Here is a 26,434-nt window from a genome sequence, read left to right as displayed (position 1 = left end):
AGCCATGGCTGCTGAGCCTGCACGTCTGGAGCCTGTGCTCCACAACGGGAGAGGCCACAACACTGAGAGGCCCGCGTACCGCAAAAAAATAAATAAATAAATAAACAAACAAACTCAAAATGTAAGGCTGGATACTATAAAACTCCTAGAGGAAAACATAGGCAGAACACTCTTTGATGTAAATCACAGCAATATTTTTTTTGACCCACCTCCTAGAGTAATTGACATAAAAAATATAAACAAATGGGACCTAATTAAACTTAAAAGCTTTTGCACAGCAAAGAAAATCATAAGTAAAATGAAAAGACAATCAATGAACTGGAAGAAAATATTTGCATATGATGTGACCGACAACAGATTAATTTCCAAAATGGGCAGAAGACCTAAGTAGATATTTCTCCAAAGAGGACATACAGAAGGCCAACAGGCACATGAAAAGATGCTCGATATCACTAATTATTAGAGAAATGCAAAACAAAATTACAGTGAGGTATCACCTCACACCAGTCAGAATGGCCATCATTAAAAAGTCTACAAATAATAAATGCTGGAGAGTGTGGAGAAAAAGGAACCCTCCTACACTGATGGGAATGTAAATTAGTATAGTCACTACAGAAAACAGTATGGAGTTTCCTTAAAAAACTAAAAACAGAGTTACCATATGATCCTGCAATCCTACTCCTGGGCATATATCCAGAGAAAACTCTAATTTGAAAAGATACATGCACCCCAATGTTCATAGCAGCACTATTTACAATAGTCAAGACATGGAAGCAACCTAAATGTCTACCAACAGATGAATGGATAAATAAGATGTGGTATTCATGTATGTGTGAGTGTGTGTATGTGTAGATATATATATATATATTCCACACAAAATGGAATATCACTCAGTCATAAAAAAGAATGAAATAATGCTTTTTGCAGCAACATGGATGGATTTAGAGATTATCACACTAAGTGAAGTAAATCTGAGAAAGACAAATATCATATGGTATATGGTATCACCTATATGTGGAATCTAAAAAATCAATACAAATGAACTTATTTACAAAACAAAAACAGACTCACAGACATAGAAAACAAACTTATGGTTACCAAAGGGGATAGCAAGGGGTGGAGGGAAGGGAGGAGATAAAGTAGGAGTTTGGGATTAACATATACACACTACTATACATAAAATAGATAACAACAAGGACCTACTGTACAGCACAGGGAACTATATTCAATAACCTATAATGGAAAAGAATCTGAAAAAAGAATAGCCTTGTAATAACCTATAATGGAAAAGAATCTGAAAAACAATATATGTATATATATATACATACATATATGTATATATGTATGTATAACTGAATCTCTTTGTTGTACAGCCAAAACTAACACATTATAAAATAACTCTACTTCAATTTAAAAAATGGCTTAAAATGAATTATAACTTCTTAATTGAAGGATTTATATCTTTCATAAAGGAAAATCTATAACCATTCTTATTCAAATATCTATGCCCCATCCCCCCATTCCCTTTTTTATAATCTTTATTATGCATATGTTAAACATCTCATTCTGTTCTCTTTGCCTATATACTATTTTTCTGCTTTTTTTAATTTTTGAATTTCTTTTCTCACTTTCAGGTAATTTGCTTGGTATCATTCGTATTCATTAATTTTCTTTCCAGATATGCCTAATCTACTTAATCTGTTTAGTTTTTAATATCAGTAGCTATTTTTTTTCATTTTTCAAAGTTCTATTTGCTACTTTTTCAAGTCCTTTTATGTTCTTTTATGTTTTTAATCATTTAAACATAATTATTTTATATTCTTTTTTAGAGTGTTATTCTAATTTTTATGGAGCTCCAATCTTCTATTTTGTTTTGGCTTCCTCCAAGTCTCACTCATGTTGAACTGCTGATCATACATTTTCAACTTTCCGACTGAGGGCTGATCTTCATTAGTGGTTGTTTTAATGTGTGAGATTCCCAATGGTCTACATTGTGAAAGTATCCTTCCAGAATGGTTTTTCATTGCCCAGGCCTATTTTTATGGTCATTCCTGAGCACAAAGGATTTCAAAACCTTTTAATAGTATAAATTCAAATTTTAAACTTCTGTGAATACAGACTTAAGTGTTCAATTTTTCAGGTGACTCTTCCCCCACTCCAGTCAGGAACCAAGGCCTTAGATATAGAAGCCTTCTTGCCAGTTCTCTGTGCTGTGGCAAATTATGGTCAATTTACCTTTTGATGAGGTTTCAGCCTATTCAGGCATCTTAGTTTTAATTCTTTACCTCATTCAGACCCAAGACTCCATTTCCTATTAAAATATTGGAAGTGAGATGCCCACAGCCTTGATAACGAGATTACTCCTACCTCCTACCCAGAAGAGACATTGTCTCTGAAGGCTGCCAATGCATTTAGTTAAAAGGTAGGGGGGAAAATCATTTAAACCACTCTCCTCCCACAGAAACTGTTTTCACAACCCAAATAATTGATTTTTCTCATTTCATTGAGCAGATGTTGATTGCGTTAACAAAAATATGTGGCTACTTGCAAATCTGGTCAAGATAACCAGAAGGCATCAATCAATACAATCTGAATCACTTTCTCTCCATATTTCAAAGTATGTCAGAGAAATTTCCAGTAGTCTCTCACTCCTCCTTCTGAGAAAATGAACCTTACTTTTTAAAGGTAGATATCTAACCAAAATATTATAATGATGCTAATCATCTTACTAACACTTGACAATAACTTCCTAATTATTTTCAAAACCAATCAAAATGATAATTCTGCTGAGAAACCAAGTTGTGCTAACCCTGACCATTTTATTGACATGCTTTTTCAACCTGAAATATAAGAAGATAACTTACTTTCTTTGCAGGCCATAAAAAAAAAAAAAATTACCATTCTTGGTTTCACTTTCAACTTTCTATCAGCACAACCTCCTAAACTCCTTTGTGTGAGGTACTAAGAACAACAACAACAAAAGTACAGCAACTTTAAGCTGTATTTCTGCAAGTTCTTCTTTCTCTTTTACTTAGCCTTGATTAATATTTTAAAGGAGAAGGGAAAGAGGAGAAGGAAGAGGTTGGAGGGGAAGAAGTGGCCATTTGTTGAGTGTGTTCATAACAGGTCCTTAGTTATTTCTGTTTTACATGTACTGTCTTATATAATAATCACAATTCAATGAGATTAAATTAATTATTATCATCTGCAATTTAGTGACAAAGAACTAGGGATGTTATGATAGAACATGAGGGTAAAAAGCACAGATTGTACTGAGACTGACTGACTTTGAATTCTGGCTCTACCACTTAAAAACTTTGTGATTACTGGCAAATTACTTAACCTCTTTGTGTCTTAATCACCTTTTCTATTAAATAGGAATAATGGTAGTAGTTATTTCAAATGGTCATGATTAAGGATTAAATAATTTATTATACATAAAGAACTTAGAATAGCAAGTGGTTTATAGTTAGTTCTCAATATGAGGTAGCTCCAAAAGCATGCAAATATTTAAAAACAATAACAGCTGGTAAGTGGCTAAATTTGTACTTGAACACTGGAATACCTACTTCCAAAAGTAGAGCCCTTTAACACCCTTCAATTGAAACACAGGTATCACCAGTTCTATAGTTTTAATGAATATTCATTGGTTTTTAATGTCAGAAAGGAGCTTTAAAAGATAACTGCTGCCCAAAGTATGTAAGAAGATAGAAGAAACCAAATGAGTCTGAGTGTCCTATTGTTTGAGCGTCCTGGTCCAAATGAATTATGTTCCATAGCAGTAAATTTGGAAATGAAATATTTCAAAGCCATGATTAGAGATTTATAAGAACAAAAAGACTGGAGTTAGGAAAATCTTTCCCTAGTTTTTAACAATAGTGAATATTAAAAACTACATTATCAGTTAAGTCAACACTGACCCCGGGAAAACCCCCGGATAGCATCATCAAAAAACATGTAGGTTTCAATATGGATTCTATATAAAACACAAACATGGGGCTTCCCTGGTGGCGCAGTGGTTGAGAGTCCGCCTGCCGATGCAGGGGACACGGGTTTGTGCCCCGGTCCGGGTAGATCCCACATGCCGCGGAGCAGCTAGGCCCGTGAGCCATGGCCGCTGAGCCTGCGCGTCCGGAGCCTGTGCTCCGCAACGGGAGAGGCCACAAGTCCTTTAACAAACCTATACTTCATTTCTCAGAACTAAAAAAAAAAAAAAAAAAAAATCCAAATGAAGGAGTTATAGCAGAAGGGTCCAATGAATGCCAGCTCTTAGATTCCAAGATGTAATGCCTCAAGGCTTGCAAAGTTGCTAAGTGCTCTATTTGTCAAGAACAGAAAAAAGAAATACTGGTTCTATCGGTGTCAATAAATGCGTTAAACAACATTTAGTCTGATCCTTTGAATTTTAAAAATAAATACAGAGATAAGACTTCCAAATGAAATATAAATAGGCATGGAATTAACCGTAAATGTGATGGTCAAATTTTATCTAACACTTAAATTCAAATGCTGTCCGTTCAAAGGAGTCTAAAAGGGAAGTACCACTTTTAGTCCTTGCAACTGTTATTTGAGCATTCGTGGTTTAATTTGATACACCCTGATTTCACTGCATAGATCATTCTAGTAAATGCAGCATATCACATGTGCTTATTAACTAGATGTTATCTGTTAGAAGATGACAACCTATACATTTTGAAACTATGAAATTAAGATTCACTGAAGACAAATTAGAGTAATTAATCACATTATCATGTGTCACTCAGATAGGCAAGAATAAGACAGCAATGAAAGGAAAGATGGAATCCAGGTACAAATTTGTAATTTAGGTGAAAATCTGATACCGGCTGAGCAACATTCAGATTCCAAACATGACTCAGCGTCACTTTATTCCCTTAATTGAACAGTATTATCATAAAGTTTTAGTTAGCAGGCGAAGGTAGTTTTGAGGAAAATACACTGCTGCTAGCAGTTTGGTTGTCTTTACATCTAAAATACGTTAGCTCAGGAAACATAGTCATTTCTGCCCTTCATAAACCTAGTAAAAATATCTAGTAAACTGCCAAATCTTAACTCATTTTTTCATCTTTTCTTCAGTGACTTTTGTTCAAGATTATTTTATTTTCACCCACCAAGCATGTGCCTAGGATGCTGCAACCAACTGATCACGGTGCTTTCTCAATAGAATAATCAGAACATAAATACTTCTGAACCCTTCACCTCCCTCATACATCATTAAGGCCACTACCAGATTGATACTAGAAAAAGCCATTTATCCCTCCTTTGATTTTATAACATCGTATAGAATGTGTAATTTGTTATCCATAGTGCAGTAATTTGAGTCTTTGTGGAGCTATCTACAAAGAATTTTCTTTATTGGAATTAAACTCTCTGAAACTGGCACTTTTTTATCTTAATTATCCTTACAAAGTCTACTGCAACGTACTGAGGATATTCAAAGAATACGTAATAAGTAAACATGCCATGATACATCTGCCCTGTTGCCAAAGAATTCCAATCATGGAATTAAGATTAGACCTATGGAACAATCAGAAGACAAAAATAGTAACTTAGACCATCAATCTGTGGTATCGAGAATACATTTTGAGAGTTCAATAAAGGAAATCCTCATAATGATATATTATTTGACCCTCAATGGATTAGTAGGATGTGGGTGAAAAAAATAGGAAGATACAAGCAACAGAGAAATTAGCACACTGTGTTTCTCCCTATTGGTGCATTAAGTTTTTACTGGGGAGAAGTGAAAAGCATCATTTGATAAGGGCAAGTGAGTTTACTTTATGGAGGACCTTGATATTCAAAATTATTACATCATGAGAGAGGTATAAAAGTAACTGGCTAGTTCTCCATGACAGAGCCACTCTCAATTTCCCACTAAACTATATCTAAAGACAGTAAAAATAAAAGCAAAATCTCATAGCAAGACTACTGCTTACTCAACTCCTGTCAAAATCTAGGAAAATTTCTATAAATTACAAAAATGAAAAATTTTACTGAAAGGGCAATCAATAGTACACTAATCCTGCAAAAAGTAGGCAAGCATATCTTTTGTCTTTCTCTACCTTCTTCTTCAGTGGCTCAAAAAAACAAAATGTGTATCCAGAAAAGTCACCATATCCCATCTGTCACAGTATATTACTTTTTACATTCAGATGGAGATTTCAAATACAAGAAAGGTACGGAAAGGTTTGTTTTTTGGAACATGACACCCTGGGAGGTGTGAAACCTACAAATAAAGGAGTATATAGGGAAATATAGAAAGAGAAGCACTAAGAAGTGTTACATATTTAGGATTCTAGTCTCTTTTTCATATGCACCACCTCTTTCAAAGTTCTAGAGAACCAAACTGTGAAGGAAGAAAAAAGCAGATGTGGGCTAGTACTGCACAAGAAGTTCCCATCCAACTTTATCTGTTGGAAAGAGAGTCACCCATCACCGGGATGGAAAGGTATACCAATAAAGATGTCTATACTTGGATGCCAGCCCAAACTTGATCTAGATAGATCTACCACTGTGAGACAAAAAGCCATGACCTTTTGAGACAACATCAGAAAGTCATGAAAATAGAAGATGTTGAGAATGAAATGCAACGGAATAAGATAAAAAGAGAGCTGGAATTGATAAGGAAAATAATGAGGAAATTAAAAGTCAAATAATTGAATTAATATATACAGAATTAGTAAAAGCAGGATATAAAAAATAAAATTGAATAAAATCCAACATCAAAATAATAAACAGAATGCCTAGATAAGAATAAAAGTCAGAATTTTTTTCAGATGCTTTTGAAATATTATATGAAAAAAAATGAAGCTACATAGCTCTATTTCAAAATGGAGTTTTGAAAGACATAAATGTGAAACTCAGTCAATTTGACTTAAATAAATGTAAAGACAAGAACAAGACTAAGACACTATCAAGCGAACAAGGACTAAGAAGATATACCCATTTACCCTTCCTGAAGAGAGACTGGAGATGGCCCAGAGAGTAATCAAAATTAAGTATTTGAAAATAGAAATTTTTGAATTGAAGAGAATGGAAGTGAGCAGTAAAAATAAATATCTGAGTTGATGCTGTTTTTAATTTAAATGAAATACCAAATTCAAATATGATAAAATTAAGATTGGAAGGGAACATCTGTAATTTGAAACATCAATTACAATAATATGAGGATACAAACTAATGTTATATTTATAAAGATGAGATGTGGACAAAACAAAGTTTTATTAAACCCCTTGCTTTATGTAGAGAAGAAAGAAAAGAGAACATTACACTAGTGACTTTAATGATTAGGAAACAATTTGAAAGCTAAGGAAACCACTTATATAATTAAAACCATAAAATACGTTTTACAAAACACTGAAAGTATTAAAAAATATCTTTAAATATATAATGTTAAAATATATATAGTTATTAATATTTTAGTACAAATGGTTTAAACTCCTCTCTTAAAAGAACAAGATTTTAATTAGGTCAAAAAATAAATAATCTTATGAGGCACAGCTAAACAATATCATACAGAAAGGTTAAAATAAAAGAATGAATAAATATGTTTTAGGCAAACATAAAGTAAAGCAGCAGTTGAAATATATACATTAAATAAGTAGAATCTAAGGCAAAGTCCTTAGAATCTAAGGCAAAAAGCAAACTGAAAAATTTTTACATGGATCAAATCTATTTTTAAACATAAGTTGATAAATTCATGGACTTTCATAAGGTTAAAGAAAAGTCCATGACATTGAAATATGTGCATCAAAAATAGCTTGAAATGAAAGGAGAAAATAATAACTCAATATCTAAGAGAATTTAACAAAATTCTTTCATACATTACCAAAGAAAATATTTGAAAAGATAAATAAGGGCACAGATAATTTAAATGATAAAATAACAATGTCAAATTAAAGCATATATATTGAATTTTGTACCAAGATGGCAGAATAGGAAGCCCCAGATCCTCCATTCCCTAAGGAGAAACCTACTCAACAGTAATACATGGACAAATACCTTTGTGAGATATTCATAAACCAGTTCATCTAAACCAGTGGAATCCAAAAAACCAAAACAAATGAACAAACATAACCAAACAGAAACAGAGTTATAAATACAGAGAACAAACAAGTGTTTGCTAGAGGGGTAGGGGGAGGAAAGCAATAGGTGAGTAAGATTAAGAGGTACAAACTTCCAGCTGCAAAATAAATGAGTCACAGGTATGAAATGTACAGTGTGGGAATACAGTCAACAACTATATAATATCTTTGTATAGTGACATACGGTAACGAGACACTGTGGTTATCAGTTTGAAATGTATAGAAACATTGAATCACTATGTCGTGTAACAGGAACTAACATAGCATTGTAGATTAATTATACCTCACAAACAAACAGAAAAAGAGATCAGATTTGTGGTTACCAGGGTCAGAGGGTTGGGGGTGAAGGGGAACTGGAAGAAGGCAGTCAAAAGGTACGAACTTCTAAATAATAAGATAAATAAGTATTAGGGATGTAACGTACAACACGATGAATTTATTAACACTGCTCTACGTTATATATGAAAGTTGTTACAACAGTAAATCCTAAGAGTTCTCATCACAAGAAAAAAGTTTTTTTCTATTTCTTTAATTTTATATATAAATATGCGATGATCTTCACTAAATTTATCGTGACAATCACTTCATGATATATGTAAATCAAATCATTATGCTCTATACCTTAAACTCATATAGTGCCGTATGCCAATTATATCTCAAAAACAAAAAGAAAATACAAAATGCACACACACACACACACACACACACACACACACACACACACGACAGGATGTCAACAAGATGGCAGAATAGGAAGCCCCAAACCCTCTTTTACCTAAGGAGACATCTATTCAACAGCAATACATGAACAAATTCCCTTGGTGAGATATCCATAAACCAGTTAAGAGGGTCCCACCACTTAGTTGTGTGGAAAACTAGCTGTATCTAAGCTGGTAGGAAAATTCATGGCACTCACTCACCTAGTCCTCCCCTTGGCGCTCTGCGGCATAATCAGGAGAAAACTCCGAGTTCCTGGCTTCTCCCTGGGGAGGAAAAGAAAAGACTGAAATATTCATGCAACATTCAGACTTTTGGGGAAAGTACCCAAGGGTCTGATTTCTGTCTTGCCTGAATCTAAGCACTAACTGGAAAAGGTGTCAAGTTGCGAGCTGCTGAGAACAAAGGCAACAATTTAGACTAGCACCTATTCACTTGCCATAGTCCCTCCCCCACAGCTCAGCACAGAAGAAGCAGGAAAAAATCCTCAACTCCTGGCTTCTCCCTGAGGAGGGAGAGTTGGAACATGCAGCCAATGTTCTAGCTTTTTCCTGAGGGCTGCTCACGAGACTGGTTTCTGTTTTGCCTATCTCAAGGCCCTAATGGAACCCAGAATATTCTAGGTGCCTGGGTGCCACAGAGAAAAAAAAAGAGCTGGGAGCCTCCCTGCTGTTCCTGAGGACCAGTGGTATAGCAGGCAGAGCTGACACAACTTGGAGGCCTCTCCCTGGGGGGAAAGTGAAGAGTAGAGCTGGCACCCAATGTTCCTAACTTCAAAACATATTACAAAACTATTGGAAAAAAATAATATATATATATATATATATATATATATATATATATATATGGCCCCGACATAAAAACAGATCTATAGATCATGGCACAGAATAGAGAGCCCAGAAATATGAACAGAGGACATGAGCCCGAAGTCACCAAGAACACTCTGCAGACTCTGTGCCCTGTGCCTTCCTGGGAAATTCCACACTCTACTCACCTGGACCAGGCCCTCAGCTCCTGCCGCGGGCGTCCCTGACGGTGTTCAAAGAAAATAGTTCCTGATGGAGGAGACTGAGTGGAGGAGGCAACTTCCCCAGGCTGCTGCCAGATGGGCTGGTTCAGAAACAGACAGTAATGCCCTGAAGCTGCCCTTAAAGGCAAATGTTTGAGGGACAGGCACAGTTGGTCTTCTGGCACGAATTTTAGATACCTCCAAGCTCCCAGCAAAAACTGCTTGACTCGGGTTTCCCTGGTGGCGCAGTGGTTGAGAGTCCGCCTGCAGGGGACACGGGTTTGTGCCCCGGTCCGGGAAGATCCCACATGCCGCGGAGCGGCTGGGCCCGTGAGCCATGGCCGCTGAGCCTGCGCGTCCGGAGCCTGTGCTCCACAACGGGAGAGGCCACAACAGTGAGAGGCCCGCGTACAGCAAAAAAAAAAAAAAACTGCTTGCCTTGAGGATAGTGGAAAGGCTTGTCGAGTTTGCTGTAGCCTTGACCTTGACAGACTTAGCACGGGAGCCCTAGGTGGCCGGGCCAGAAGCGCCCGCGCTACGCCAGGCCCTTTGGTTCCGTTCCTGAGGAGCTAGAGATTTGCCGCCCGCGCATGCGCAATTCACTCCCTCATTCTGGCTTCCGCAGCCCTGCCCGTCCCGGGTGTTCGAGACATACATTTTGCACAGATGGTCTGGCCTCTGGGGCCCGGAGCTACTGCCCTGTGGCTCTGATTGGGCGGCAGGGCAGGGCGGGACGCAGCAGCACTCAGGACTGTGATAGGTGATGTGAGCTAAACTCCTTATACAGGAGTCTGGGAGGAGGTGGGGCCTTAGCACTCCTGCTCCCAGGTGTTTCTCATCCCAGGACTCCCCTGCCTGCCCATGTATTTTTTTTAAAAAGCAGCGAAATTTGGACAAGAGTGCAAACACTTCCCAATGGGGAAAGGATAGTCTCTTTAAAAAATTAGTGTTGGGAAAACTAAATATTTGCATGCAGAAAATGGAATTGGACCCTTCTCTTACACCATACACAAAAATACACTCAAAATGAATTAAAGACTTAAATGTAAGGCCTGAAACCATAAAACTCTTAGAAGAAAACATAAGGAAAAAACTTTATAACATTGGTCTTAGAAATGAATTCTTGAATATGAGACAAAAAACATGGGCAAGAAAAGCAAAAATAGACAAGTGGGACCACATCAAACTAAAAAGCTTCTACGTAGCAAAGGAAATAAGAGTAAAAAGTCAATTCACAGAATGAAAGAAAATAATTGCAAACCATATATTTTATAAGGGGTTAATTTCCAAAGTATATAAGGAACTCTTACACCTTATTAGCATAAATAAATAAATTAATAAATAAATGGATTAAAAAATGAGCAAATGACTTGAATTGACATTTCACCAAAGAAGACATAAGAATGGCAAACAAGTAGATGAAAAGGTGCTCAACATCACTAATCATCAGGGAAATGTAAATCAAAGCAATGAAATATCACCTCACAAATGTTAGAAGGGCTACTATCGAAAAAAAAAAAGAAGAAGAAGGAAATAGTAAGTGTTGGTGATGATGTGGTAAAATTGGAACTCCTGTGCGCTGTTAGTAGGAATGAAAAATGATGCAGCCACTATGGAAAACAGTGTGGAGTTTCCTCAAATTAAAAATAGGACTACCATATGACCCAGCCATCCCAATTTTGGGTATTTATCCAAACATATTGAAAACAGAATCTTGAAATGCTATTTGCACTCCTATGTTCATTGTAGTATTATTCACAATAGTAAAGAGGTAGAAACAACATAAATGTCCATCAACGGGTGGATAGATAAAGAGAATGTAATTTTCATTTATTCAGCCCTAAAAAAGAAGGAACTCCTGACACATGCTACAACATGGATGAACCCTGAAGACATGGTAAGTAAAACAGGCCAGTCACAGAAGGACAAATTCTACATGATTTCACTTGTATGAGATATCTAAAAGTAGTCACACTCATAAAATAAAAAAGTAGAAAGGTGGTCACCAGGGAATGTGAGGAGGGGGAAATGGGAGTTGCTGGTCAATAGATATAGAGTTTCAGTCATGCAAGAGGAAAAAGTTCTAGAGATCTACTGTAAAACAATTTGCATATAGTTAACAATGCTGTACTGTATACTTACAAATTTGAGTTGACTTCATGTTATGTGTTTTTTACTACAATAAAATATACATATATGAATATATGTATCACATTTATTTGGGGGAAATTTACAAAATAAAATAGGTCTCAAATAAATTTTAACTGATCACCTAAATCACAAATTTTACAGAATAATTTATCTGGCCATGCCATTATAAAACCAAAAATTTTAAATAAAAGTCTAAAAAGGGAAAAGTATGCTATCCTGGATAAATACTGCTGTAAAAGCATAAAGAAAACACAACTAAAAACTAAGGTGTATTTAATAATGTAAAGGAAAATTATATATATATTTAAAACCTTATATATGGGAAAAACTTCACTATTCAGCAAATTCCTACCCTTCAACCTCTCACATTACAGAAAGTTATGAGGACAATAAAGTCTAGTTAAGAAAATAAGGAGAACAGAAATTTGTTGAAAAAAAAGTTGTAAAAACAATAATGTAAAGGTTTTATCTTAAATACTATAAAAATATGTAAATCAAACATATCTAATAACAGTACAAAATAAAAATTTAAGTAGCCAAGATATAACAACAGATGTGGGATTTTTCTTAATTTACAGAGAATTACTGTAAACCACACTTGTCCTCTCATCTTCAGAGCCTGTATAGTATATCATGGAGGAGTTATGAGCAGCCAGGCCGAGAGGCCAGTAGAAGAAACCCAGATGTATGAAGATCCTTTGGGAATTCCCAGAAATATTCAGGAAGGACTTGGAAGGATCACAGTTGTGAATAAATTGCAACATGGAGCCAAGGTGATTTGAGAAATGGTTCTTTGGTGGCTTTGTTCATAAACGTTGATTGATTTGGTTGATAACACTGAAATTAATTTGAGCATGGGGGCATATCTCATTCAAGATGAAATTCTGAAAATAAAATGCAATTTTTTCTAATATAAAGGATATTTCAATATAATTGTCTCTATATTTTTCCATCACCATATCTCTAAGACATCCATTTAAAAATTTATATATAGAAAGTACCTGAAACCAGGTTTGACTAACATTAATATTGGTATTTTCTGGATCATTGAATTCTGTGTGAATTTTGGCATATTTCTATACACTACTTTTTTCACTGTGTAAAATTTTTATCATTACAATGTATCATTTTTATGAAAACCATAGTTTTTATTGTACAAATGCTGATATTTGGAACACAGGCATTTGTCTTCTCTCCCTCTCAAGACTCCATTGTAATGAGAGTGTACAACTCTGAAAAGTAATACATTCATAACACAGAAGAAATCACGTCAAGAGACATCAACAGGGCAAAGTCTATAGCATAAGAGAATGCAATAAATTACTGGAAAATGGATTGTAGTTGAAGTGGGTTGACAAAACAGTTGAAGTACTTGCAGTCCAGAATAAATACATGGGGGAGGTTCAAAGTTGAGAATGGAACACCATGGAGTCAGTAGATAAGAGGAGATGTGAGAGGGAAATGTTAAACAAGAGAATTTGTTATAGTTCTGAAAACAAAACTGCCATATGCTAGTCAGCCCTCTGCCCATTCCCCATAACCCACACTTCAAAATGAAGGATTGTCAACCCATTATTTTCCGTCTGAATGAAAATCAAAAGGCTTTACTTAAAAGGAAAGAAAGATGAAGGGAAGGAGGGAGAGAAAGAGAGAGAATGAGAGAGAAGGAGGGAAGAAGGAGGGAAGGAAGGAACCACCATGGGATAGCTAAGACTTGAGGTTGAGACTCTCATTCCAGCATTGGAAGCCAACTTCTTATCCACACACCCTATCTGAAAGCCTTCCTATCCATAAACCCTGTCCACTGACAATGAACTTTCAGTAAACTTTCCCATTTTGGAGAAGAGGCTATGGTTAAAATTGATCTCCATACCCAGCAATAGAAGAAACTCAGATTAGCTACTGAGAATATTTAAACAAGTCCTTTATTCTTAAATATGAATATCCATGAGCCAAAAGAAAATATGAGAAAAAGTAGTAGCACAAAGGAATAATATAAAATTAAAAATAAACATAACAATAAATCCCAGAGGAAATATAATTTATATAGTTTAAGGGAACAATTTTTAATGCGTCCTAAAAGAGATTTAAAGTTATAGCACCAATAAAATATAAATACAATGCTAACAAAAATTATCAATCTGAAAAGAAAAAGACCTTTTGGAAGTCAATAGATTAATTGTAAAAAAACAAAGACCTGGGAGATAATTTTTTTTTTTAATCTCTGATCTCAGAGCAAAGAAAACAAAACAAAAAATAAATAAACTATGAAAAAACAAGGAAGAGACATAAAGGACCATTCAGGATGTTCAATATCCTACTGACAATCATTCCAACAAGAAAAAGTAGGTGAAAATGAAGGGGAGGAAAACAACAACAACAGTGACAATAGCAAATTCAAAAGTGTTAAAGGAAAGCATTATTATTTAGAATGAATGTGTCCAGGGAGTGAAGTACTAGACACCGCCGCAGATTTTCAAAATTAAACATGAGACAATAAAAGTTTACAGGGAAGAGAGAGAAAAGCAGGTCACCTATAAAGGTCTAAAAGTCAGTTACACCAAATACTAGAAGATAATGGAGCAATGGCTCCAAGGAATGAGGGAAATGCCTTTGAATTCTAGAATTTTATACTCAATTAATCATTCAAGAAGAAGAGTAAATTAAGGTATTTTTGACATGTAAGGTTCAGAAATTTGAGCACCCACGATTCTTATTTGTGTGTATTTGAGGATATACTCCAGGAAAATTAAGGATAAAACCAATATACAGGAAGACATAGCTGGGAAACTGTAGGCAGAAAGACTAGAGCTTAAAAAGCCCAAAGAAGGGGGAGGGGATTTCATGTAATGGAAAACATGGTTGAATTGGATAAATTTGACTAAATTGCTTAATATTAAGTAATTAATATTATTAATATATGACTGACCTATCTGAATCTAAGCTAGGTTCAGAATATAGCTGAACCTGTCCAGCCCACAAACTGGTGGCTCCCAGACATCCCTTTGACTTGAAATGCATTGTGATACTTTAGGATGTAAGCAATGTTGCTGCAGTGTCCCAGAGACAGTGTTCAGAAGAATCCCTATTTCTTCATGAAATTCAATATAGAACTGGTAGTGTAGAAAAGTTTCAAAAATTCACAGAGATACTTAGTGTTTTGAGGGCTTTCATCTGTAGGCATCTGTGGTATGAATCCATAATAAACTTTCTCTCTTTCAAGAGTATCATTCCTATAAAAGGAACTGCCAGTAGAAGAGAGAGGATGACCACACGCCTTTTTCAACATCAGCAAGGAGACCAGAGAGGAAAGCCATGAGATTAATTCTTCCTAAACACCCACTAAATACCTTCTGAAAACAAGAAATCACTAAAGTTTGGGGTAGGGTAGTATCAGGTTAGAACTATCAGTGAAGCAGTGTTCCTGATCAATGAGCCATCAACCTTTAGATTATCAATATGAACATAGCTTAAATCATACAAGCTCATGAAAATAAGGAACATTCATTTTACATTAGGGAATTTATTAAAGATTACATTGCAAGAGTAATTAAAAGGAAAAAACATATTTTTCCTTCTCAGATGATGGCAAAAAAAGCATTTGATAAAAATTAAACACCTGCTCCTGGCTAAAACTCTTAGAAAGCAAAGAAAAGGATACTTACTTAGGAACAAAAATCATAAATCCATACCTAATATGATACTTAATGAAACACTGGAGTCATTCCCACTGACATCAAAAGCAAGACAATGATGTGGACTATTTCCATTATTAGTTAGCATTTTCCTGGAAGTTCTATCCAAATTTAATAAAATGTTGAACAGAAAGGGGTAGAAAAATTATCATTTTTTGAAGAATATAAGATTATGTGCCCAGAAACTCCAAGAAAAATAGACTTAAAATTCCTAGAATCAGGGCTTCCCTGGTGGTGCAGTGGTTGGGAATCTGCCTGCTAATGCAGGGGACACGGGTTCGAGCCCTTGTCTGGGAGGATCCCACATGCTGTGGAGCAACTAGGCCCGTGAGCCACAACTACTGAGCCTGCGCGTCTGGAGCCTGTGCTCCACAACAAGAGAGGCCGCGATAATGAGAGGCCCGTGCACTGCGATGAAGAGTGGCCCCCGCTTGCCACAACTAGAGAAAGCCCTTGCACAGAAAGGAAGACCCAACACAGCAAAAATAAATTAATTAATTAATAAACTCCTATCCCCAACATCTTCTTTAAAAAAAAAAAATTCCTAGAATCAGTGAGAGTTGAGCATGTAAAAAAATTTTTTAAATTAACAGATATCTACATTTTTATATAAAACAATGATAACCAGTTAGGAAATACAAAAGAAAAAGTTTTGAATTACAATAGTGTCAGTACTTTTTACTTTTTCTATGAGTAGGCAAAACTCTTATAATGAAAGAAAGGTGATAACTGTACTGAAGGAAAAATAACTCAGTGAGATACAGTTGTGATTCATTGTGTGCTCTGCCCAACATGAATGATGAACAGAAACTGTGATGTAGGAAGATCATCTAAGGGTGTATGTATGGTGAACCCGAGGGGGAAAAGACCAGAGTATGAAATGCCAGCAAGAGTACAGCTGTGGCAAGAACTAAGAAAAAAAAGAAGGGGGAAAGTGAAAAGGAGAAACATCTTTGAGAAAGAATCGATAGAATTTTATGAGAATAGAATAGAGACTGAAAGGGAGAAAAGGTCTAAGGTGACCGCAAGTATTTCTTCTCCCTGATGGACTGGAGTATGGAGTGGGAGAAAACCAATGTGAGGAACGAGGAAGAAAAGCAGATCATGAGAACCAGTTCGGATATAGTGTGTTTCAGAAGTGGTAGGGTGTTCTTAACAAGTTCAGGGTATTAGATATGCTGTTTATGTCGATGTGTAAGTTAGGTACGATGATAGCCGCACTTAAAATACAAACCTCATGCAGCAAGTAAAAGAGCCTTCAAAGAAAGAGGGCAATAGACAAGATGGTGCCTAGATGCTAGTGATAATGAGAAATAGAGGACTGTATACTCAAATATTATACGTTTCAAAAGGAAGAAGCAATTGTGGTCTGTAAGACAAATATGGGGGCTATCGATTAACAAAACAATTGTTATTTCAAAAAATATTGTATTTTAATACAAAATACATTATGATTCTGGTTTAAAAATGTAGTCTCCATATGACCCAAACAATTGTAAGTCTCAAAGTCAGTCTGTTTTATAATTCTATTAGATTAGACACTCCTAGAGGGATAAGGGTAATTCTATTTGGACTTCATAAATTCTATATTCTATAGCGCAGGGCTGTTTCCTTCTGAATCGTAATGAAGAAAATCTGGCAATGCAAAGTCCCACGTACTTATAATATCTTTGAGTCATCACAGCAAAAACTCACAAAGTTATTTAGCACAGGCGCTTCTGAAGTTGAGACACGTTTGGGGAGTTCAAAGTGCCTGTGGTCCTCAGACTCTTACCTTCTCCTGGAGTGATTCTGTTCTAACGTTAGTACACAGAGATATAACATTAATTGTGCCATATTTCTGGGTGACCCATTAGCTGCTAGGAATTTGTTGTAGAGAGCCAAAGCTTTCCAAAATGTCTATATTTATTTGGTAGTTTCTATATTTCTTCATTTAAAGAAAATTTAAGAGAATATGGAATCACATGGAAATCATATGAATGGATTAAAGTCTTATTCACCACATACTATTTTGATATACTCCTAACACTGAAAGTAGAAACTCCCTTGTCTATGTTCCTAAAACCTAAACCTATCTTTGCACTTAGATGATACTATATTTAACCACATCTAACTTTTATACTATACTGAAAGACCCTTGGCGCAGAGACAATGTTTCATTCATTTCTATATTATTGTTTACAAAAACACTGTCTTGCTATCGGAAGCATTCATTAAATATTTCTCAACTCAGTGGATGAATTAATCAAGTTGATAATTTTAAACTTGCATTCTTATGAAGCAATTCAGTAAGAATCCCTAAGATAAACTATATTAATTATTCAATTTACTGAAATGTAGAGTTTGATTAAGGAGTTTTCTGGCTACCTCATCATTCTAATTTCCAAATATCATTTGGTTTGAATCCCAGTTTAGAAATTCTTTTTGTATCCTGCTTTCTTGCCTTGAACTCTTCAAGCAAGAGCAATGTATTAAGGTGTTTACTTATTTTATAACTACTAATTTTGTAGACTCTCAGGATTCACTATTCTTGGCCATAACTTTTAGTTGTAAATGATATGAGATAAAGATATAAATTGTGAAGGAGAAAGAGATTTGAGTGAGATTCTATGCTATGTGAGTCATGAGAGTCAATGACATCAGATTTTTGTAGAAAAAATATTTTATATATATATATATATAATGAACTTATATAGTACTGAATGAGTTTTCTTGGTATCTGTATCACTCTGAATAAATCTGACTGTCCATATGCACAAAATGGAGGACTTAAGGTTGAAATTCAGTTCAATAATCGTTCATTCAGCACCCATATGGGAAGGTCTGTGCTGGGTGTCACGGTGTGCAAAGATGCAAGCCCTGTTAGAGCTTAACGTTTACTGGGGAAATCAGGCATGTGAATTACAACTAAAACTAATAAGTAATACAAAATGTTCTATCTCTGTGACTATGAGTTGTTTAACATCTATGATCCTGAATTTACTCATTTACAAAATAATGAAAGTAGTAGAACCTATTTCAGATTATTTTTATGAGAACAAAGTAAGATAATTTATATAAAGCTCTTAGCATAGTACATGGCACATTAAAATCACTCAACAATGATATCTATTACTAGTAATTATTTTAAATGATGCAGAGAGAGGTGTCATAGACAAGAAAATGATTAGCTCTGTTTGTAAGATTAGGGTTTGGGGATTGAATCAAACAGGGAATAGTTTATGGAAGAAGGGATATAAATTTTAAAAAGATGAAGAGATCACAGACACCCAGGTACTAACATTGGGTTTCCCACTTACTAGCTATGAGGTTCCATAAACTTTCTGAGACTGTTTCCTCACCTGTAAAATGAAAATTATAATATATTTTATAGGGCTGAATGAGGGTTAAATAAGACAATGTATGTGAAAGTATTGCGTGACTTATAGCAAGCATTGACAAAAAGGAAAGAAAGAAAGGGAAAATAGGGACTTCCCTGGCAGTCAGTGGTTAAGGCTCCACGTTTCCAATGCAGGGGGCATGGGTTTGATCCCTGCTAGGGGAACTAAGATCCCACATGCAGCATGGTGCGGCCAAAAAAAAAAAAAGAAGGAAAATAATAAATAATAAAAGTGCTAGAGTGTTGTATCAGTTCTCTATGACTGTGTAACAAATCACTCCAAAACTTAGTGGCTTAAAATATCTATTATTTCACAGTTTTGGTGAGGAATCCAGGTGCCATGTATCTGGGTCCTTTAGCTCAGGTTCTCCCACAGGAGAGAACAATTGCAAGAGAACAATTACAGTGTTGGCTTAGTCTGCAGTCTTTACAAGGCCCAACTGTGGAAGGATCCACTTCCAAGCTCACTCACATGGTCGTTGGCAAGATTGAGTTCTTCACTAGATATTGGACTGAAAACGTTAGTTTGTCGATGGCTGTTGGCTGTAAGCCACCCTTAGTTCTTTGTCAAATAGGCTACTCCATAGGACTGCTCACATGACAACTTGCTTCATCAGAAGGAAGAGCCAGAGAAAGAGCCAGAGAGAGAGAATAAGATGGAAGTCACAGACTCCTGTAATCTGATCTCAGAAGTGATTATCTCCTCACTTTTACCATATTCTATCTATTTGAAGCAAGTCATTAGGTCCAGTCTTTACACAAAGGGAAGAAATTACAGAAGGGTTGAATGTCAGAAGTCAGGGATCATTGGGGGTCATTTTAGATGTTGCTTACCACAGGTGTTCACACTGATGATGGATGTTTATAAACATAGTGGTTAGGTGCACGGACTCTGGAGCCATACTGCCTGCGTTCAAATCCTGCCTCTATTACATGATAATTTGTTATTCAGAACAAGTTATTTAACCTCTTTATTCCTCTGTAAGGGTAGAAGAAAATAATTCCTACAACATTAGGAATAAATAAGTTAATACATGTAAAGTTTTTAAACAGTACCCAAGACAAAGTAAACCCTCATAAAATATTAGCTTTTGTTGTTGTTGTGCTCGTTATTGTTCTAACTGTAGAAAATAGAGGCAACATGTACCAAGTCACAGAATGATGGAAAATAAAGGAGAAAAATGACTCAAGTGAGCCTATCTACTCTCGTAACACATCTCCCCAAGTCATCATGGGAAGACTTGTTGTGTGGATCAGGCTGGCTGCTTGAAACAAGGCCTGCAAATTGGGAAGTGCATTATGTTTTGTTGTAACAGGAACTCATATGGGGGCAAGGAGGCAAAACTTCCCCACTACCGGGTGATGGGATGAGCCATATCACCATAGGCAAAGGAGAGCTTTCCTGGTAATACCTCTGAAGCAAGTCCACAATTTTAATTAAATAGATCAAATCAGAATATTGCACACTCCCAACCTCCTCCTTCAGAATAAAAAAATCTAGAAATATGGGAGAAGAAGTTGTAGTTTTTATAAATGGTAAAAGCTGTTAATTCTGCAGTGAATTTTATACATGTTTTATCACAGCAGAGAAATCGTGTTATTTCCAGCTCTTCTTTTTATTGCTAGTAAGCCTCACAGAATTACAACCAGTGAAATATTCCCCATTTCTCTTGGGTGGTAATGAATTTCCCAGTGGAAAAGGAGTAATTTCTTGTTCTCACTACATAATAACTCAAATATTTGGCCATGTTGTAGCATAATATTTTTAATTGTCTAGTCAAGATGGTGTCTCATATGCTAAAAAAATCTAGATATAGTTCTTCTCTACACTAACAGAGAATTGTATAGGTAAAGCGGACTCTTCACATGAAATAGCCTAATGCTCTCATTTTTTTAAAATAAATTAATTAATTAATTTATCTTTGGCTGCATTGGGTCTTCGTTGCTGTGTGCGGACTTTCTCTAGTTGCAGTGAGCGGGGGCTTCTCTTCGATGTGGTGCACAGACTCCTCACTGCGGTGGCTTCTCTTGTTGTAAAGCATGGGCTCTAGGCATGCGGGCTTCAGCAGTTGTGGTTCATGGGCTCTAGAGTGCAGGCTCAGTACCTGTGGTGTACGGGCTTAGTTGCTCTGTGGCATGTGGGATCTTCCCAGACCAGGGATTGAACCCATGTCCCCTGCATTGGCAGGCAGATTCTTAACGACTGCGCCACCGGGGAAGCCCAGTTCATGTACTTCTAATGATAACATCAAGCCTGAGTCGGGCCCTCTGCCAGATCCTTCCCATTTCTATAATATCTCACCTAAATCTCACTCCAAGTGTTATTATTATCACCTTTACAGAGGAAGCAAGTGAGGCTGGGAAATGCAATTGTCCAGTGATTTAATTTATATATTTTTACATATATATATTTTATATATATATATATATATATATATATAGGGGGTGGGGTCAATATGGCAGACCAGGAGGTTGTGGAATTCAGGTCTCCACACAACTAGAGCATTTACCAGGCACTGGTGGGGGACCACAGACACCTAAGGGGATGGGAGGAACCCCCAGCAACCAGGTAGGACGTGAGAGGGAGTGAGGGGCAGGAGAAATGGACATGAGGTGGAACAGGTCTGGTGCCCCCGAGAGGCAGCTGGGGGAGGGGAGGGGATCCCATGCCTGGAGGGGAAAAGGGCGGGGGGGACCACTGGGAGGGCAGAGGATCAGAAAGGAGCAACATGGCCAGCTTTTACCCTGCCCACTTGGGCCCTGGGAGGCCTGCTGAGATGCTCTCCTGATCCTCTGCCCACTGAGGTCCCCTGCAGCTGTGGGGGTCCTGAGAGAGTGGGAGGGGAGCAAAACTAAAGGCTGGACCAACAGGACCAGCAACTCTGAGGGGCGGGGGGGGGGAGGGGGGAGTTCCCACACCCGGTGGGACCCACCCACAGTTCAGCGGTGAGGGGGGAGACACTCGGGAAAGTGGAGGAACAAAAGGGAGCACAGCCAGCACTTTCCCTGGCCAGTTGGGCACTGGGGAGCCTCGTGGGCTCCTGGGCCTAATCCTCTACCCTCAGAGGCTCCCTCCAAAATTGCAGAGCCTAAGCCCCACCCCTACACACCCACCCAGTGCCCTATCTCTACAGGCTGCACTCTAAGAGCCCCCTCTGAGACCTCTCCAACAGGGCTGGGCCTAAACCCTGCCCACACACCCTCACCCAGGGCCTTACCTCCAAACTCAAGAACTCCACAATCCTGAGACCCGCCCCCCCTCAGAACGTGCTGCCTTTCCCCTGCCATACAAGTCCTAAGCCTAGGCCCTGGCCCGTGCTTAAACGTCACCCCCACCTAGGCCTCATCCCCACCCTAGATCCCACCCCTGCCTAAGTCCCACCCCCAGCCTAAGCTCTGCCCCCCACAGCCAATGCCTTTTCTGGCCTTGCTTTTTTTTCTTTTTCTTCTTTTAGGTTGTGGTTCTGTTTTACCTTATTGCTGTTGATTCATTTATATTTTTATTTTTTCTAATAAATCGTTTATTTTTCTAATTTTATTTTATTCTTTATACTTTGTTATTGTTCTGCTCTTTTTGACACGTTCCCTTTTTTCCTTTCTTTTTTCTGTTGTGGTTCTGTTATACCATGTTGTAGTTTCAGTTATAATTTTATTCTTCCTAATATATTTTTTATCTTTCAAATATTATTATTATTATTATTTATTTTTTTTTTTTGGCGGTACACGGGCCCCTCACCGTTGTGGCCTCCCCCGTTGTGGAGCACAGGCTCTGGACGCGCAGGCCCAGCGGCCATGGCTCACGGGCCCAGCCACTCCGCGGCACGTGGGATCCTCCCGGACCGGGGCACGAACCCATGTCCCCTGCATCGGCAGGCGGACTCCCAACCACTGCGCCACCAGGGAAGCCCCAAATATTATTTTATTTTTTATTCTTTGTTATTGTATTGCTCCTTTATTTTCTTTTCTTTTGTCATGCCATGCGACTTGCAGGATCTTGGTTCCCAGACCAGGAGTTTGGCTTGAGCTCCTGTGGTGGGAGCACCAAGTCCAAACCACTGGACTAACAGAGAGCCTCAGAGCCCACGGAATATTAACCAGAGTGAGGCTTCCTGGAGGTCCTCATCTCAGCACCAAGACCTGGCTCTACCCAGCTGCCTGCAAACTCCAGTGCTGGACGCCTCAGGTCAAACAACCAGTAAGACAGGAATACAGACCCACCTATCAAAAAAATAAATAAACAACAAAAAAATATGTTACAGATGAAATTGCAAGGTAAAAATCTACAAGACCAGATAAATGAAGAGGAAATAGGTAAACTACCTGAAAAATAATTCAGAGTAATGATAGTAAAGATGATCCAAAATCTTGGAAATAGAATGGAGAAAATACACGAAATGTTTAACAAGAACCTAGACGAACTAAAGAGCAAACAAACAGTGATGAACAATACAATAACTGAAATTAAAAATACTCTAGAAGGGATCAATAGCAGAATAACTGAGGCAGAAGAACAGATAAGTGAGCTGGAAGATAAAATGGTGGAAATAACTACCTCAGAGCAGAATAAAGAAAAAAGAATGAAAAGAATTGAGGACAGTCTCAGAAACCTCTGGGACAACATGAAATGCAACAACATTCGAATTATAGGAGTCCCAGAAGAAGAAAAGAAACAGAAAGTGTGTGAGAAAATATTTGAAGAGATTATAGATGAAAACTTCCCTAACATGGAAAAGGAAATAGCCACCCAAGTCCAGGAAGCACAGAGAGTACCATACAGGATAAATCCTAGGAGAAACACACCAAGACACATATTAATCAAACTGACAAAAATTAAAGACAAAGAAAAATATTAAAAGCAGTAAGGGAAAAGCAGCAAATAGCATACAAGGGATTCCGCATAATGTTATCAGCTGACTTCTCAGCAGAAACTCTGCAGGCCAGAAAAGAGTGATAGGATATATTTAAAGTGATGAAAAGGAAAAACCTACAACCAAGATTACCTAGCAAGGATCTCATTCAGATTTGATGGAGAAATTAAAAGATTTACAGGCAAGTTATGAGAATTCAGCACCACTAAACCAGCTTTACAACAAATGTTAAAGGAACTTCTCTAAGCAGGAAACACTAGAGAAGAAAAAGCCCCACAAAAACAAACCGAAATCAATTAAGAAAATGGTAACAGGAACATACATATCAATAATCACCTTGAATGTAAATGGATTAAATGTTCCATCCAAAAGACACAGACTGGCTGAATGGATACAAAAACAAGGCTCTCATATATGCTGTCTACAAGAAACCCACTTCAGACCTAGGGAAACATACAGACTGAAATGGAGGGAATGGAAAAAGATATTCCATGTAAATGGGGGTCACAGAAATGCTGAAGTAGCAATACCCATATCAGATAAAATAGATTTTAAAATAAAAACTGTTACAAGAGATAAGGAAGGACAAAACATAATGATCAAAGGATCAATCCAAGAAGAAAACATAACAATTATAAATATTTATGCACTCAACATAGGAGCACATCAATACATAAAGCAAATGCTAATAGCCATAAAAGGGGAAATCAAGAGTAACATAATAATAGTGGGGGACTTTAACACCCCACTTACACCAATAGAGAGATCAGCAATACAGAAAATAAATAAGCAAACACAAGCTGTAAATGACACAGTAGACCAGATAGACTTAATTGATATTTATAGGACATTCCAACGAAAAGCAGAAGAATAGAGTTTCTTCTAAAGTGCACACGAAACATTTTCCAAAACAGATCACATCTTCGGTCACAAATCAAGCCTTGGAAAATTTAAGAAAATTGAAATCATATCAAGCATCTTTTCTGAACACAATGCTATGAGATCAGAAATCAGTTATACGAAAAAACTGTAAAAACACAAACACATGGAGGCTAAATAGTGTGCTACTAAATAACCAAGAGATCACTGAAGAAGTCAAAGAAGAAATTTAAAAATACCTAGGAAAAAAAAAAAGAAAAAAAATACCTAGAAAAAAATGACAATGAAAACATGACAATCCAAAATTTATGTGATGCAGCAAAAGCAGTTCTAAGAGGGAAGTTTATAGCAATTCAAGCCCACCTCAAGAAACAAGAAAACTCTCAAATAAGCAATCTAACCTTACACCTAAAGTAACTAGAAAAAGAAGAAGAAAACCTGAAGTTAGTAGAAGGAAAGGAATCGTAAAGATCAGAGCAGAAATAAATGAAATAGAAACAAAGAGAAGAATAGCAAAAATCAATAAAACTAAAATTTGGTTCTTTGAGAAGATAAACAAAATTGGTAAACCTTTAGCCAGACTCATCAAGAAAAAAATGGAGAGGACTCAAATCAATATAATTAGAAATGAAAAAGGGGAAATTACAACTGACACCACAGAAATATGAAGGATAATAAGAGACTACTACAAACAACTATATGCCAATAAAATGGACAACCTGGAAGAAATGGACAAATTCTTGGAAAGGTACAACTTTCCAAGACTGAACCAGGAAGAATTAGAAAGTATAAACAAACTAATCACAGGTAATGAAGTTGAAACTATAATTAAAAATCTTCCAACAAACAAAACCCAGGGCCAGATGGCTTCACAGGCAAATTCTATCAATCACTTAGGGAAGAGTTAACTAACTCCTATCCTTCTAACACTCTTCCAAAAAACTGCAGAGAGAGGAACACTCCCAAACACATTTTAAAAGACCACCATCACCCTGATACTAAAACCAGACAAAGATATCACAAAAAAAGAAAATTACAGACTAATATCACTGATGAACATAGATGCAAAAATCCTCAACAAAATACTAGCAAACAGAATCCAACAACAAATTAAAAATATCATACACTATGATCAAGTGGGATTTATCCCAGGGATGCAAGAATTCTTCCATATAGAGAAAACAGTCAATGTGATATACCATATTAACAAAATAAAGAATAAAGACCATATGATCATCTCAACAGATGTAGAAAAAGCTGTTGACAAAATTCAACACCGATTTATGATAAAAACTCTCCAGAAAGTGGGCAAAGAGGGAACATACCTCAACATAATAAAGGCTATATATGAAAAACCCACAGCAAACATCATTCTCAATGGTGAAAAACTGAAACCATTTCCTCTAAGATCAGGAAGAAGACAAGGATATTTGCTCTCGCCACTATTATTCAACATAGTATTGGAAGTCCTAGCTATGGTAATCAGAGTAGAAAAAGAAATAAAAGGAATACAAACTGGAAAAGAAGTAGTAAAACTGTCACTGTTTGCAGATGACATGATACTATACATAGAAAATCCTAAAGATGCTACCAGAAAACTACTAGACTAATCAATGAATTTGGTAAGGTTGCAG

General features: G+C 36.7%; 1 pseudogene across 1 annotated transcript in view; it reads right to left on the bottom strand.

Annotated features, from left to right (window-relative positions):
• Window positions 1-10,335: 10,335 nt before the first annotated feature.
• LOC309826126 (hypoxia-inducible factor 1-alpha inhibitor-like) overlaps window positions 10,336-26,434 on the bottom strand; it is a 126,640-nt pseudogene continuing 110,541 nt past the window's right edge. The window contains exon 3 of the transcript in view: window positions 10,336-10,683. The product of the transcript in view is annotated as a hypoxia-inducible factor 1-alpha inhibitor-like (transcript). The remainder of the gene's footprint in view (window positions 10,684-26,434) is intronic.

The sequence above is a fragment of the Grampus griseus genome, assembly GCF_964374135.1.
Source record: "Grampus griseus genome assembly, chromosome: 8".
Lineage (NCBI taxonomy): Eukaryota > Metazoa > Chordata > Mammalia > Artiodactyla > Delphinidae > Grampus > Grampus griseus.
The sequence above is the reverse complement of the archived record's forward strand: the minus strand, read 5'-3'. Positions and strand labels throughout refer to the sequence as shown.